Here is a 14,397-nt window from a genome sequence, read left to right on the forward strand (position 1 = left end):
TCTTTCGATCCTTCTCTCCAAAAAGTGTAAGAGGCCGGTGAATCAGGACGTATAAAGGGCCCGGCCATATGCCGCCCGTATCGCTTATTGTGTGTAAGCGCGTCTGTGCGCGATGCAGTATTTAGAGGAAGAGGGAATAACGGAAGTCATTAGTCGAAAGCTTACGTAAGGCCAAAAACAGTGTAAAAATAAAAGACGGACTACGTCTAATATTAAAGGCCGGTTATCACTATTCATAAATCCGTGCTTCCCATGTCCGATGCGATTGATCAAAGGAGGGTGGGGGACAGTGCGGAAGCCAATTCTTAAGTGCTTCCGTCATGTCAAAAATAAGAAAAGGAAAAGAAAGGTAAAAATGAAAAACGGACCGCAAATTAGCAGTCGCCATGTTGAAATGTATTCAGTATCGAGTCAGGGAAAAACGGGGAACTGAAAACAAAGGCGTCCATCTTTGAAAAGTAAAAAAGAAGGCAAAGAAAATGTATAACGCGCTGAAAATGGCCCCTTGTACGCAAATAATGTGTGATAAGGTAACAATATGATCAATCAACAAAAAAGAAGAGAAAAGAGGAAACGAAGAAAGAGAGAGAGAAGGTGAAGTGAGTGGAAGGAACTATAATGTGAAAAAAACTATAATGTGAAAAAATGGGGGGGAGAATAAGAGATACAATTTGAGAGTATACACATTCACAAAGACTAAAAGATCCCCAACAGGTTTTCAATAGACGGATGCCTTTGTGTGAAGAGTTGTCTGAGCAGAGTACTAAGTGCAGTGTATCATAAAAAGAAATGAAATTCATGATCAGTATTGAGTCCCAATTCTACTGCTCGTAATCGGCATATCCACGCAGCCTCCCTTTTGCGTAATTGTAATTCCCTATTACCTCCCCTAGGATGTTGTGGAATATGGTCAATCCCTTGAAACCAAATTGAACTATCGTGAGGGTGGGCCAACGCAATATGTGATGTCAATGGGTACCTGCTGTCATTGTTCCTAATGGCCCGCACATGTCCCTGTATTCTCTGTTTAAGGGATCTAATGGTACTACCCACATATACCTTATTACAAGCACATCGTAAAATGTAAATCACAAATTTAGTGTTACAGTTGATAAAACTGGTGATGGTGTGCGTGGATATGCTGATTACTCTTATTCTTGGTATAACAAAGTATTTTTTGCTCAAATTTCATGTATGATTAGTCTATGTGACCTCAACACCGTTACCATCGGATTGTTTAATGGAATTGGTTATACGTTTTCAATTGTAATATGCACAACCCTCTTTTTGTTTACAACTTATTAGTAATATTCTTCTATTTGATTCTTTTACTTTATCCCTTTTTCTTCCTCCTTTTTCCCTTCTTTTAGGACTTGTTATGACTCATTTCTTCCTACAACCTGTGTCTTACCTGGGAATAAAAGTAAAATTATTGCACAGCAGTACATTGACAGAAGACATCAGAACTGTGCTATGTTTTCAAAGAGATCGCACATTTTTACTTTTTTTGACACACTTGTAGCACCAACACAGACACCCCTGCACCACAGTATGAGGGTGTCTGGGTTAAGGTCAGGATAGTTTTAGTGTAGGAGGATTACCTTTCTGCACAAAAAGCTATTCAATTAATCTATTTTCTCTTTGTATGTGTGCCAGAATGCAACACACATGCAAAGAGGAAATAACAAGGAGCAATTAAAGATATTGGGCTAAATGTAGCAAAGCTTTTTGCATTCGCAAATGATGCGAATTGCTAAATTCCACTGTTTGCGAATGCAAAAATGCCTTTCAAAATGTATGAAAGGCATTCGCTTTCCAATTGCAAGGAGTCGCTAAAATAGCGATTCCCTGAAATTGCGACTCAATTTAGGGAATCGCAAATTGCGATTCCCTCAATAGGTAATCACAAATAGGGAATACCTATTTGCGATTACTGTGCACATGTATCACGCATTTCCTAAATGCAAATTTGGCATTTCGGAAATGCAATTACCACGAATTGAAGTTTGGTGGTAAGCATGTGCAAGTTTTACAAATGCATTAAAAATTTATTTTTAAAAATGACCTGTGGCGGGCATGTGTGCACTTTACATGTCCACAAATATTTTTTGGGGGTACATCAAAGGGGGCCTTATGCCCCCAGCACCCTTGGATTTGCATGACCTAATTTCCGCATTCCTAACAGGAATTTGCAAATTCAGAAATGCAAAACAATTCGCACCTATGGGCCTACATGAATGGAGTCCCATTCCCTAATTGCGATTCGCTAATAGCGATTGCAATTTTTAAGAAATCGCTACTACTGAATCACAATTTTTTTATTTCCCATTTTGCATTTCTCAAATAGCGATTTCTTAAAAATCGCAATTTAAGAAATGCAAACCGGTAGCTTGATACATCTAGCCCAGCTTTCCTTGTTATGCTACCCACAGGCAGACACATTGTTTTGGAGCAAATCCATGCCTACAAGTCTTTGTAGATGAGTGTTTTCATCAAAATCAATAAGTGGATGGATGGGAACGCCCGTGCACCACACATGTAACTCCTACCTGATGAAAAGTAATGCAAGGCAGCTCAATGTTGTGTTTCTGCAAATTCAATTGTATCTCTTTGATTCATTCGGTAGATATAATTCTGTTTCCATTAAAATTACATCCTCATAAAATCCATGGAAAAAAAATTGTTTTCTCAGTGCACTGCATTTTAAACCCACTGGCTCTTCATCGAGGGGCGACAAAGGCTGTAGATAGAATTTATGTATTTTTGTAACCACTCTGTCATCATCTGGTTCTTCCGTGGCATTACCATACCTCCAGGAGCCTAGCACACTCCAAGTCTTTCTTATGAGCCTAAGTGGAGTACATACTGAGGATTCCGCTGGATAAAAAAACTCAGCTCAAAAGTCTATGTTCGACATTAACCTCCTGCCCAGAAATAGACATACTGACTTGAGAGTTACATTCTCCTATGAATAACTGAGGCTAAGCGACACTGCAGGCGTTTCAAGCAAAGCCTTTATAGTGTGACCAACCCCTACATGACAGCCATTTTCTTCAGAAACCTGTGCTATCACAGGAGCCGGAAGCCCCATAACCTTACAGTCTTGGAGGATCCTGGCAGGCTCCAGTGACACTCACAACCTGTCATGGAAGAGAGTATTGGCGATCCTGCAGTTACAAGCAGTAAGGAGGGACCTGACTCCGGGTCACTACCAGACCTTCAGGTAGAGGTGTTACTCAGGGCCGGCTTTAGCGCTAGTGGCGCCATGTGCAACAGTCTTTTTTAGCACACCCACCCCATGCCCACCTCCTAGGATTCACTAACTACCACCTGGCAAATGTGCCCCTCATCTATAGCCCACCTTTCACATACACTTAAGGGTGGCTTTACTAATCCACTCGGCTATCCACATAAAATATAGTTCTGTTCTTTGCAGCAGGCATATTAACCCTCTACGTTACTTTATGGCCAGTTAAACTGCCCCTAGACTCTCTCTCTCTAGCAACAACATTAATCACAAGAGGAATCTTGAAATTGTAATTGTTTCCTGAAGGTTGGACGCACAAGGAACTTTTCAGCAGGTGCTTCTAAATTGCAAGTTTCTAAGTTACTGCTAAACACAGTGCCACCATGAGGTCAGCGCCCCCAATTCAGGTCAGCACCTGGTACGACCGCAGTGCTCGCACCACCCTGAAGCCGGTGCTAGTGTTACTCCAGGAACTTAGTCAACGTATTTTCTCTCTCTGAGCACCTGATAACAGCAGAGGTTCGATTAGATCTATTGCAATTCTGGACCCCGCTGGAGAGGAAAGTAGTGTTCCAGTGATATACAGGTGATAAGTGTACTGTATGTTCTGCTCATATGGTGTATTGTTTTTTTTAGTTTTCTATGTGCTTTTTATTGTCAGTCCAAATACTTTTTGTATTGTAAGATCTCTCTTTGTATAATTCCTTGGCTTACTCCACCATGTATATTGATTTTCACAAGCAGGTGTTTGACCATGTACAATGTGGTGCAAAGCTTGAGATGGCATGTTAAGCAGAACCAGACTGACCCAGGTCCATGTAATTACATATGTGAAAAACAAAACCGCCAACTCACTTTCCGTTTCCTTCCTGGGTTCTTGCGAAAAGATGCTACTTCATTTTTTCCCATGACTATCTAAAAAAATCTGACCCTCCCTCCATATGAAAAGGGAAATATTAACCCACATAACTCTTTACAAAGTAGAGGAATGGTAAAGTTAGGGACCAAGTGAACAGTATTCTAAGAAATCAAAAGGAACAGATTACTTATCTTCTCTAGTTCTCGTTCTGGTGGACTCCCTGTCTAACCTTGGATTTCTCACCTGTTGAATCTCACAAAGGATCCAGAACATTTCTAGAACAAAAGCTCCTGTACATCAGGAAGTGGCACCATCAGATTTCACAGCAACCTCCCTCTACCTCCAGAAGTCCTGGCACCACTCCAGTGCGTTTACATCAGTTTACCTTTGAACTCTTTGGTGTTCTCAGATGTGGAGGCACAGCAAGAAGAAATACCTTTATTTCTCCTTGTTTTTTTCTTTTTCTATGTGTGCTGCATTCAAAGAATGACACAATCTACTTCTGATGATGCCACTCAATCTTCACAGATGGAGGCATATGTTGTGAAGATTTGGCTGCACAATGATTCCCTGTTATTGAGAAAGGAGGTCCTTCCAAAGAGGTAGCTGCATTAGGGTTCAAATGTTGAGGCTCTGGAGATCAGAGTACAACAATATGGAGGTATCAGGATGATCTTAACGTGGTCATTCCTCATCTTCAGAACTCGAGGCAGGAAAGACAGAGGTGGAGACACATAAATCAGTCCTCCATCCCACTTCAGGTGGAATGAGTTTCCCGGGAACCCCATGGCAGAACCATAAGTGTACAATAATCATGTCACTTCTCAATCTTGGTATGGTGCAAAGATTCACCCAAGGCATGCCACAAAAGGCAAAGATACTGCTAATGCTACCCCAAGATGAACATGCCATTCATGGTCCACCAGGTTCTGAAGAGCTCATTCTGGTGTTCAGCATATGTGCAAAATTATTTTCTGTTAGAGAGAGCCCTTAAAGGTTCAGTCACTTCCAGAGACATAGTGCCCCCTGACACAGGATTGGTCACCCCACACTGCCCTGCTTTTTGAGTAACACATGGTACGGCTTCCCATTTACGTATGGGATGAAGACTCTAAACCAACCAAATCTGTCTGGAGCAAAGATCTATGATCTCCACCTCTCTCAGATGAATGCCAAAATCCAGAGATGATTCATCCGTCACTACTGTGAGTGGTAGATGGGATAGGATGAAGAGTCTGCCATCGGTCAGATTGGTGTCCGACAGCCACCACCATAGGTCTCCAGATGCCTCCTCCAAAATAAAGATGTTTTCCGAAAGGCCACAATAATGCTGAACCCATTGCAGATGGTGGTTCCAATGTAAGGCCCACATGTGCAAACACTCACATAGAACCAGCCGCCTGTATAAGTTCAAGAAGCCCCAGAACCTCTCACGCTGGAACACAGGAGTGAGCCTAAAGCATTGGGATCATAACTTGAGGATCCCAGACTCACTGCAGGATTTGAAAGCACCTTTCAAGGGAATACTCTGCGCAGATTGAAGGTGGGATTTCAGCTTGTTGATGGTGAACCCTGGGAAGACAGAATGGTGACCAGTTTTGCATGTGGTTCACAGCTGACTGCGGTAAGATGCCTTTACCTGGTGTTTAGATGTCAAAGATCCAGGGCCTCATTTTTAAGGCCTTTGCGCCACTGTTGCATCATTTTTTTGATGCAGCGGTGGTGCTAAGCAGTGCTTTACCCTGCTCCAGATGTACATACTGACGCACAGGGCCCAACGTTTTTGTTTATAAACCCTTGTGTCACATTATACATGCGCCAAGTATAATGTATGCAAGGTAGGCGTTCCCTGGCAAAAAGCCAAGAAAAACTGACGCAGTGAAATTTAAAACATTTCAAAGCGACTTCAATGCATCAAAATTTTACTCAGAGCTGGTGTAAAAACGATGCAGGGCTTTTTACAATGGTGGCCTTCTCGCACTGCTTGAGTAGCGTCATTGTTTTTACGCAGGTCCAGCAATTGGTCAGTTTAGTGCCACAATTGTGTCAGAACCTCTGACGCATCTGTCAAAACGTGTGCCATCTATTTCTGTATAGTAAATAGAGTTAATCCATGGCGTTGTTATGTAATTGTTGGGCAGCGCAACAAATATGACACATCGGGGTTGATGCAGCAGTATCTTGTAAATGAGGCCCTCAGAATCTTGGCTTGAGTCCCCCATCTTTTCAGGGCACCACAAAATAACAAGAGTAGCAGCACCTGACCTTTGGTACCTCTACAACCCTTTCTATGATCCCTTTGTCTAGTACTTCCGGCACAAGGATGCAGTGGTGACTGGTGACATTATAAAGGAGATGGATGTGAAATATGTCTGTAGCTTTCACAGAGCAAGTGAAGTAAGTGAGCCTGGCTAACCATGGATTGTTAAGGGGGACAGAAAAGTTATTTCCCTAAGAAAACTTTGAAAAACATATAAGGAAAAATGGTGCATACTATGCCATACTTTGACACCAAATTGGTCTAAAGTCTATATTTAAAATGCAGTTCTCAATAGGGAGAAATGAAGGTCTGTAGCACCGACCTGTGATTCTGCAAATGGGCGGGCAATGAATGGTTAATTGCATTGCATGATTCAGTTCACTTGCTGAATTATAATCCGGAGAAATGGATGAACTCTGAAGTACATTGTCTCTCCAGATGGGCAAATGTACACAAAGAGGTTTTACATTAAGCATTCTAGTGGTTTTACGTTATCAATGGTCAAATTGTCAGTGCTATAGTAAACACTATAAATGCATAAATGATGGCATAAAAGACATGTTAATCAGTAGAATAATACTAGCTCATGGCCTCATGGCAGTGTGAAGAAACTGCTTCAGGCACTGTTCCAAAATTATATTGGGACATTGTCTCCTCATTCTCCAGGCATGTAAATGGGGCTTTACTTTACATGCCTATTGCAGAATGATACTTCGGCCCAAATTTAAGAAAAGTGGTGCTCCATCCAATGCAGCACCACTTTTCGTACACCCCATACCACCCCCTACAGCCACCATGTGTGCACCATATTTAATATATGGTGCATCATGGCGTAAGGTAGGGCAATAGCATCAACAGTTTTGACACTCTTGATGTACTGTGCAGGATTACCGCCAACATTTTGACGCTAATCCTGCAAAGTACATAGGGGCCAATTGAAAACAATGGTATTCCCCCGTTTAATGCGTGCTCTGTGCAGGCATTAAAAATAGCCGCTAAAAATGATGCAGTGGAATCTCAACTGTGCCATTTTGGCAGTCCCCCTAACGGGGGAACGCCTCTCCATGCATACATTGTGCCTGGCACAGGTATAATGTGGCGCAGGGGGTTACAAAGTGGCACAATGCATGCTTTGCTCCACTTTGTAAATATGGCGATGCAAATTTGGCCTTGTTGGGCTACATTAGCGTCATAAAAAATGCTGCTAATGTAGTGCAAAGAGGCACCAGGCCCTCGTAAATCTGGGCCTTAATGTTTTCTTTCAGCTGCAAGAGTGGCAGTGGTTGAATAGACTGATCACACACTTCTAATGGATTATGGTCAGGAAGGTCAGTCAAGTAAAGTATGTGCAAAGGGTATGGAATTTCTAAGCTGGGGATAGCGGGGATAGAGATAGACCTGACTCCTTTTCATATTAAAGGGGCCTGCAATTGTGCCCTCGAGACCATATGGATCCCCCCAAAACCTCCACCAACTCAGAGATTCCGTTCATATCCCACCCCCAAAATCCCTCCAGGGTTACAACACGATTTTCTATATTAATGCTCATAAGAAACTCTGTTGTCTGATATTGACAAAACGGTTGAGCATGCTATTTGTGATGTGGTGGAAATCTGTTCTGCAGTTTTTGAGAAATTAGCATTTAAAGAAGAACTCAGGTTGATCATGAAGGGGTTAAAAAGGTAGGTTTATTTGCACTCTTAGGGCCAGATGTATCAAGAATCCATTTTGCGATGCTCAAATAGCGTTTTTAAAGAAATCGCTATTTCAGAGTCGCAAAATGGTATGTATCATATTTGCGATTCGGTAATAGCGATTTGTTAAAAATCGCAAATGCTATTACTGAATCGCAAATAGCAATTCTGACCCCATTTCCACCTATGGGCCTGTAGGCTATATTATGGAATTTTTTGCATTTCCCAAATTGCAAATTCCTAACTGGAATTCGCAATTACGGAAATGCAAACCCCAGGGTGCTGGGGGCCTAAGGCCCCCTCTGCTGCACCCCCCAAAATTATTTTAGGACATGTAAGGCCCACACATGCCAAAGAGGCATGTGTGCGTTACATGTCAATTTAAAAAATGCATTTTTAATGCATTTTTAAAATTTGTACATGTTTACCACCAAATTGTATTTGGTGGTAATTGCGATTCCTTAATGCCCAATTCGCATTAAGGAAAAGTTTGATACATGTGCTTGAGAAATCATAAATAAGGATTCCTTATTTGCGATTTCTTATTTACAGAATCGCAATTTGCGATTCTCTAAACAGGGTTGCAATTTTAAGGAATCGCTATTTTAGCGATTCCTTAAAATTGCATAGCGAATGCCTTTCATACATGCTGAATGCAAAAAGCTTTGATACATCTGGCCCTTAGTGTCCAGATATACTCTGATTGACCAATTTAAAGTGGACCAGCCAATCTTGATTGGTTGGAAACAACATGAATATGTCATGGTAGCCATTTCAGGAGTCAGGGACATTGTCCCTGCATCATACAAATAATATATATATATTTATAAGGGGGCAGGGGAGCACGTCTTGACACTCAGCAGTGTCATAACAAAACTTGAGGGGACCCCCCTTGCAAAATACATGGAGGGGGCCCACCCTGCCTTTGGACCCAGTCAGGCAGTCTTAGGCCTGGGGCCTGCCACCTGTGTACAGAGCGGAAAGGGGAGCCTGGAGCTTAGGGGCATCCCACACCACAGGGGCTGCAGGGCCTATTGTTACTTTACTGACACTCAGGGGTATGTGTCAAGTAGACAACGTGTTGTGGAAGCCATTACAGGACTCAGTGACGTGGTCCCCACTGAAATGCATGTTACTGAATGCCAGCTTTTGAGGGTCACATAAAGGAGCATTTATAAAGAAAGGTGAGATCATAATTAGGTCACAATATAATAATTTGATGGTGGTGTTATACTCAATTTAAGAGTTCTTGTGATTTTTCAGAAAATGTTACCCTGTAAAGAATGTTGACAGAATGTTGCAAATCATCTGGGTTTTGATGAACCACGTATGAGAGAAAATGATTTTCTCACAGTATTATAGAAGCAAAAATGAGAACACAAAAATGCCATCTTCTTCAGCCATGTAAGAATAAAATTTGATATTCCGAGTAAATCATGTATTTCCAACAGCAGCGAAGATTCACTATAGTATTCTAATGGACAACAAGAGGACCAACATTCTATGTTTATGACACAATTGTGGCATACCTGTAAGGAAATGCCTCCTTGGCATGGTTACCCCCTGACTTTTTGCCTTTTGCTGATGCTACGTTTTGAATTGAAAGTGTGCTGAGGCCTGCTAACCAGGCCCCAGCACCAGTGTTCTTTCCCTAACCTGTACTTTTGTATCCACAATTGGCACACCCTGGCATCTAGGTAAGTCCCTTGTAACTGGTACCCCTGGTACCAAGGGCCCTGATGCCAGGGAAGGTCTCTAAGGGCTGCAGCATATCTTATGCCACCCTGGGGACCCCTCACTCAGCACAGACACACTGCTTGCCAGCTTGTGTGTGCTGGTGAGGACAAAACGAGTAAGTCGACATGGCACTCCCCTCAGGGTGCCATGCCAACCTCACACTGCCTATGCAGTATAGGTAAGTCACCCCTCTAGCAGGCCTTACAGCCCTAAGGCAGGGTGCACTATACCATAGGTGAGGGCACCAGTGCATGAGCACTGTGCCCCTACAGTGTCTAAGCCAAACCTTAGACATTGTAAGTGCAGGGTAGCCATAAGAGTATATGGTCTGGGAGTTTGTCAAACACGAACTGCACAGCACCATAATGGCTACACTGAAAACTGGGAAGTTTGGTATCAAACTTCTCAGAACAATAAATGCACACTGATGCCAGTGTACATTTTATTGTAAAATACACCCCAGAGGGCACCTTAGAGGTGCCCCCTGAAACCTTAACCAACTACCTGTGTAGGCTGACTGGTTTTAGCAGCCTGCCACACTCGAGACATGTTGCTGGCCCCATGGGGAGAGTGCCTTTGTAACTCTGAGGCCAGTAACAAAGCCTGCACTGGGTGGAGATGCTAACACCTCCCCCAGGCAGGAGCTGTAACACCTGGCGGTGAGCCTCAAAGGCTCACCCCCTTTGTTCCAGCACCACAGGACACTCCAGCTAGTGGAGTTGCCCGCCCCCTCCGGCCACGGCCCCACTTTTGGTGGCAAGTCCAGGAGAAATAATGAGAATAACAAGGAGGAGTCACTGGCCAGTCAGGACAGCCCCTAAGGTGTCCTGAGCTGAAGTGACTCTAACTTTTAGAAATCCTCCATCTTGCAGATGGAGGATTCCCCCAATAGGGATAGGAATGTGACCCCCTCCCCCTGGGAGGAGGCACAAAGAGGGTGTACCCACCCTCAGGGCTAGTAGCCATGGGTACTAACCCCCCAGACCTAAACACGCCCTTAAATTTAGTATTTAAGGGCTTCCCTGAACCTAAGAATTTAGATTCCTGCAACTACAAGAAGAAGAGGACTGCTGAGCTGAAAAACCCCTGCAGAAGAAGAAAGAAGACACCAACTTCTTTGGCCCCAGTCCTACCGGCCTGTCTCCTGACTTCTAAAGAAACCTGCTCCAGCGACGCTTTCCCAAGGACCAGCGACCTCTGAATCCTCAGAGGACTGCCCTGCTTCAAGAGGAACAAGAAACTCCAGAGGACAGCGGCCCTGTTCCAAAAAGACTGCAACTTTGTTTCAAAGGAGCAGATTTAAAGACCCCTGCAATCCCCGCAAGAAGCGTGAGACTTGCAACACTGCACCCGGTGAAGAAACAACGCTACAGGGAGGACCTCCCGGCGACTCCAAGACTGTGAGTAACCCAAGTTGTCCCCCCTGAGCCCCCACAGCGACGCCTGCAGAGGGAATCCCGAGGCTCCCCCTGACCACGACTGCCTGACTCTGAAATCCCGACGCCTGGAAAAGACCCCGCACCTGCAGCCCCCAGGACCTGAAGGATCGGAACTCCAGTGCAGGAGTGACCCCCAGGAGGCCCTCTCCCTTGCCCAGGTGGTGGCTACCCCTGAGGAGCCCCCCCCTTGCCTGCCTGCACCGCTGAAGAGACCCCTTGGTCTCCCATTGAAACCTATTACAAACCCGACGCGTGTTTGCACACTGCACCCGGCCGTCCCCGCGCTGCTGAGGGTGTACTTTTTGTGCTGACTTGTGTCCCCCCCGGTGCCCTACAAAACCCCCCTGGTCTGCCCTCCGAAGACACGGGTACTTACCTGCTGGCAGACTGGAACCGGGGCACCCCCTTCTCCATTGAAGCCTATGTGTTTTGAGCACCTCTTTGACCTCTGCACCTGACCGGCCCTGAGCTGCTGGTGTGGTGACTTTGGGGTTGCTCTGAACCCCCAACGGTGGGCTACCTTGGACCCCAATTTGAACCCCGTAGGTGGTTTACTCACCTGCCAGAACTAACATTACTTTACCTCCCCCAGGAATTGTGAAAATTGCAGTGTCCACTTTTAAAACAGCTAAATGTGTTTTATGTAAAAAGTATACATGCTATTGTGATTATTCAAAGTTCCTAAAGTACTTACCTGCAATACCTTTCAAATGAGATATTACATGTAGAATTTGAACCTGTGGTTCTTAAAATAAACTAAGGACAGATATTTTTCTATACAAAAACCTATTGGCTGGAATTGTCTCTGAGTGTGTGTTCCTCATTTATTGCCTGTGTGTATGTACAACAAATGCTTAACACTACTCCTTTGATAAGCCTACTGCTCGACCACACTACCACAAAATAGAGCATTAGTATTATCTCTTTTTGCCACTATCTTACCTCTAAGGGGAACCCTTAGACTCTGTGCATACTATTCCTTACTTTGAAATAGTGCATACAGAGCCAACTTCCTACAATACCTGAATGCAATCCTGATGGAATCAAAGCTGTAAAACTTAAAGCATTTCTTTAAAGCCCCATGCATCGTATGACTACTACCTGATATAGGCTGGCAACCAGGACTCTCCAGCCATCTCTGTCCTCGACTTCTGTGTCAGTCTGCCTCCATATGTAACCCATTTTCTTGCAGTGAACCTTGAGGCCTGAATTCCAGGTGCTGTTTGGCCGTCCTCTTTGTCTTTTCCCTTGGGGGTTCCAGGTCAAGGCTTGCTGGGTGGTGTTAGAAGCAGGCTTGTCGAGAGTGTGACCAATCCAGCCTATGGGTCTTTTCATAATTTCTTCATGAGCAGTGAGCTGGAAAGTCTGCTGCCATAGGTCGTTGTTGCTGATGGTGTCTGGCCGGCTAATTTGGAGGATTTTCCTCAATCAGGTGTTGATGAAGGTCTGAACTTTGGTGGTTGTCACTGTTGTCCTCCATGTTTCTGCTGCATATTGAAGGACCGATTTTACATTGGTGTTAACCTGATGCTTGGTTTGCAGTGTAAGGTCCTTGGAGATTCAGAGCTTGTTTAGATGAATGAAGGCAGCCCTTACTTTGCTGATTCTTGCCTTGATATCAGCTTCTCTGCCACCCTGCTTGTCTATGACCCCTGCCCAGGTAGGTGAAGACCCTAACCCTTTCCAGTGCATTGCCCGCAAGAGTGACTACAGCTGTGATGGCTATGATAACATACAGAATCTTGGTTTTTCCCTTGTGGATGTTGAGTCCAAGCTGTGCTGATGTGGCTGCCAGATTGTCGGCCTTCTGTAGCATCTACAGATGGGTGTGGGAGAGAAGGGCCAGGTCATCTGCAAAGTCAAGGTCATCGAGCTGCACCAACGTGACCACTGGATCTCATTTATTCTCCTTGCTGTGGATATCTTCATGATCTTCATGATCTAGTCTATGGCCAGCAGGAAGAGAAAACGTGACAGCAAACAACTCTGGCTGTCTCCTGTCCTCACTTTGAAGGCTTCCGTGAGTTGTCCTCAATGGACTATCTTGCAGGTCATTCCCTCGTAAGATTTACTGATGATTCTTATGAGTTTATCTGGCACACTTTGGTGGCAGAGGAGTTCCCAAAGAGTCTCTCTTTCAACGCTGTTGAATGTCTTCTTATAGTCGATGACGTTGACATGGAGGGGGGAGTTACATTCCATTGACTGCTCAATATTGATGCACAGTGTTGCAATCTGGTTTGTGCAGGATCTATGTTTAAGGAAGCTGGATTGCTGGTCTCGCAACTCAGCATCGACTTGTTGCTTCATTCTGTTCAGGATGACTCTGTTAAACACTTTACTGGGTTGATAGAAGAGTTATCCCTCTATAGTTTGCAATGTTACTCAGGTTACCTTTCTTGGGGATCTTGATGAGACATTCCTCCTTCTAGCCGGCGGGCATCTTTTCCTATTCCCAGATTCATCCAAACATGGGATAGAGCATGTGTATAGATGTTTCAATGCCTGCTTTCAGTGCTTCTGCAGGAATGTTGTCAGGTCCAGCTACCTTCCCATTTCTCAGATGTTTGATGACATGCTGTATTTCGACTTTGGTTGGTCTGCTGCAGTTTTTTGGCAAGCCCTTGTCAGCTAGCTGTAGGTCAGCTGGAAACCACGGCATGGGCTGGTTCAGCAGTTCTTGAAAGTGCTCCACCCATCTTTGTTGTTGGCCTTTGTTACTCATGATTGTCTTCCCAGCTTCATCTTTAACAGGTCTTTCTGGCTTGCTGTATCTGCTGGAGAGTTTCCTTCTTATGCTGCTAAGTTCTTTCAAGCTTCCATGGCTTGCTGCGTCCTGGGCTTTGGTGGCAAGACCGTTAATGAATCTTCCCTTCTCTGCTCGTAAGCTTCTCTTTGCTTTCTTGTTGGTTTTGGTGTATTTGCCTTGAGCTTTTGCTTTTTCTGCTCTTGTTCAGCTGATGTTGACTACAGCTTCCTTTTTCTTCCTCACATGGATTTTGCATAGAGTCTCAGTGTAGATTCATTTTTTATGCTGGTGTTTCTTGAGACCAAGTATCTCTGGCAGGCTGATGTCACTACTTCTTTGATCTTCTCCCAAGACTTTCTACTGGGTCTCTATTGTTGTCTAGTTCTTGCAGGGCTTGAAACTTGTTACTGAG

The 14,397-nt window shown here is 44.2% G+C and overlaps 1 protein-coding gene across 1 annotated transcript in view; it reads left to right on the plus strand.

Annotated features, from left to right (window-relative positions):
• LOC138296999 (uncharacterized) overlaps positions 1–14,397 on the plus strand; it is a 178,244-nt gene that overhangs the window by 6,918 nt on the left and 156,929 nt on the right. The window lies entirely within an intron of this gene.

The sequence above is a fragment of the Pleurodeles waltl genome, chromosome 5 (assembly GCF_031143425.1).
Source record: "Pleurodeles waltl isolate 20211129_DDA chromosome 5, aPleWal1.hap1.20221129, whole genome shotgun sequence".
In the NCBI taxonomy this organism is placed as follows: Eukaryota; Metazoa; Chordata; class Amphibia; order Caudata; family Salamandridae; genus Pleurodeles; species Pleurodeles waltl.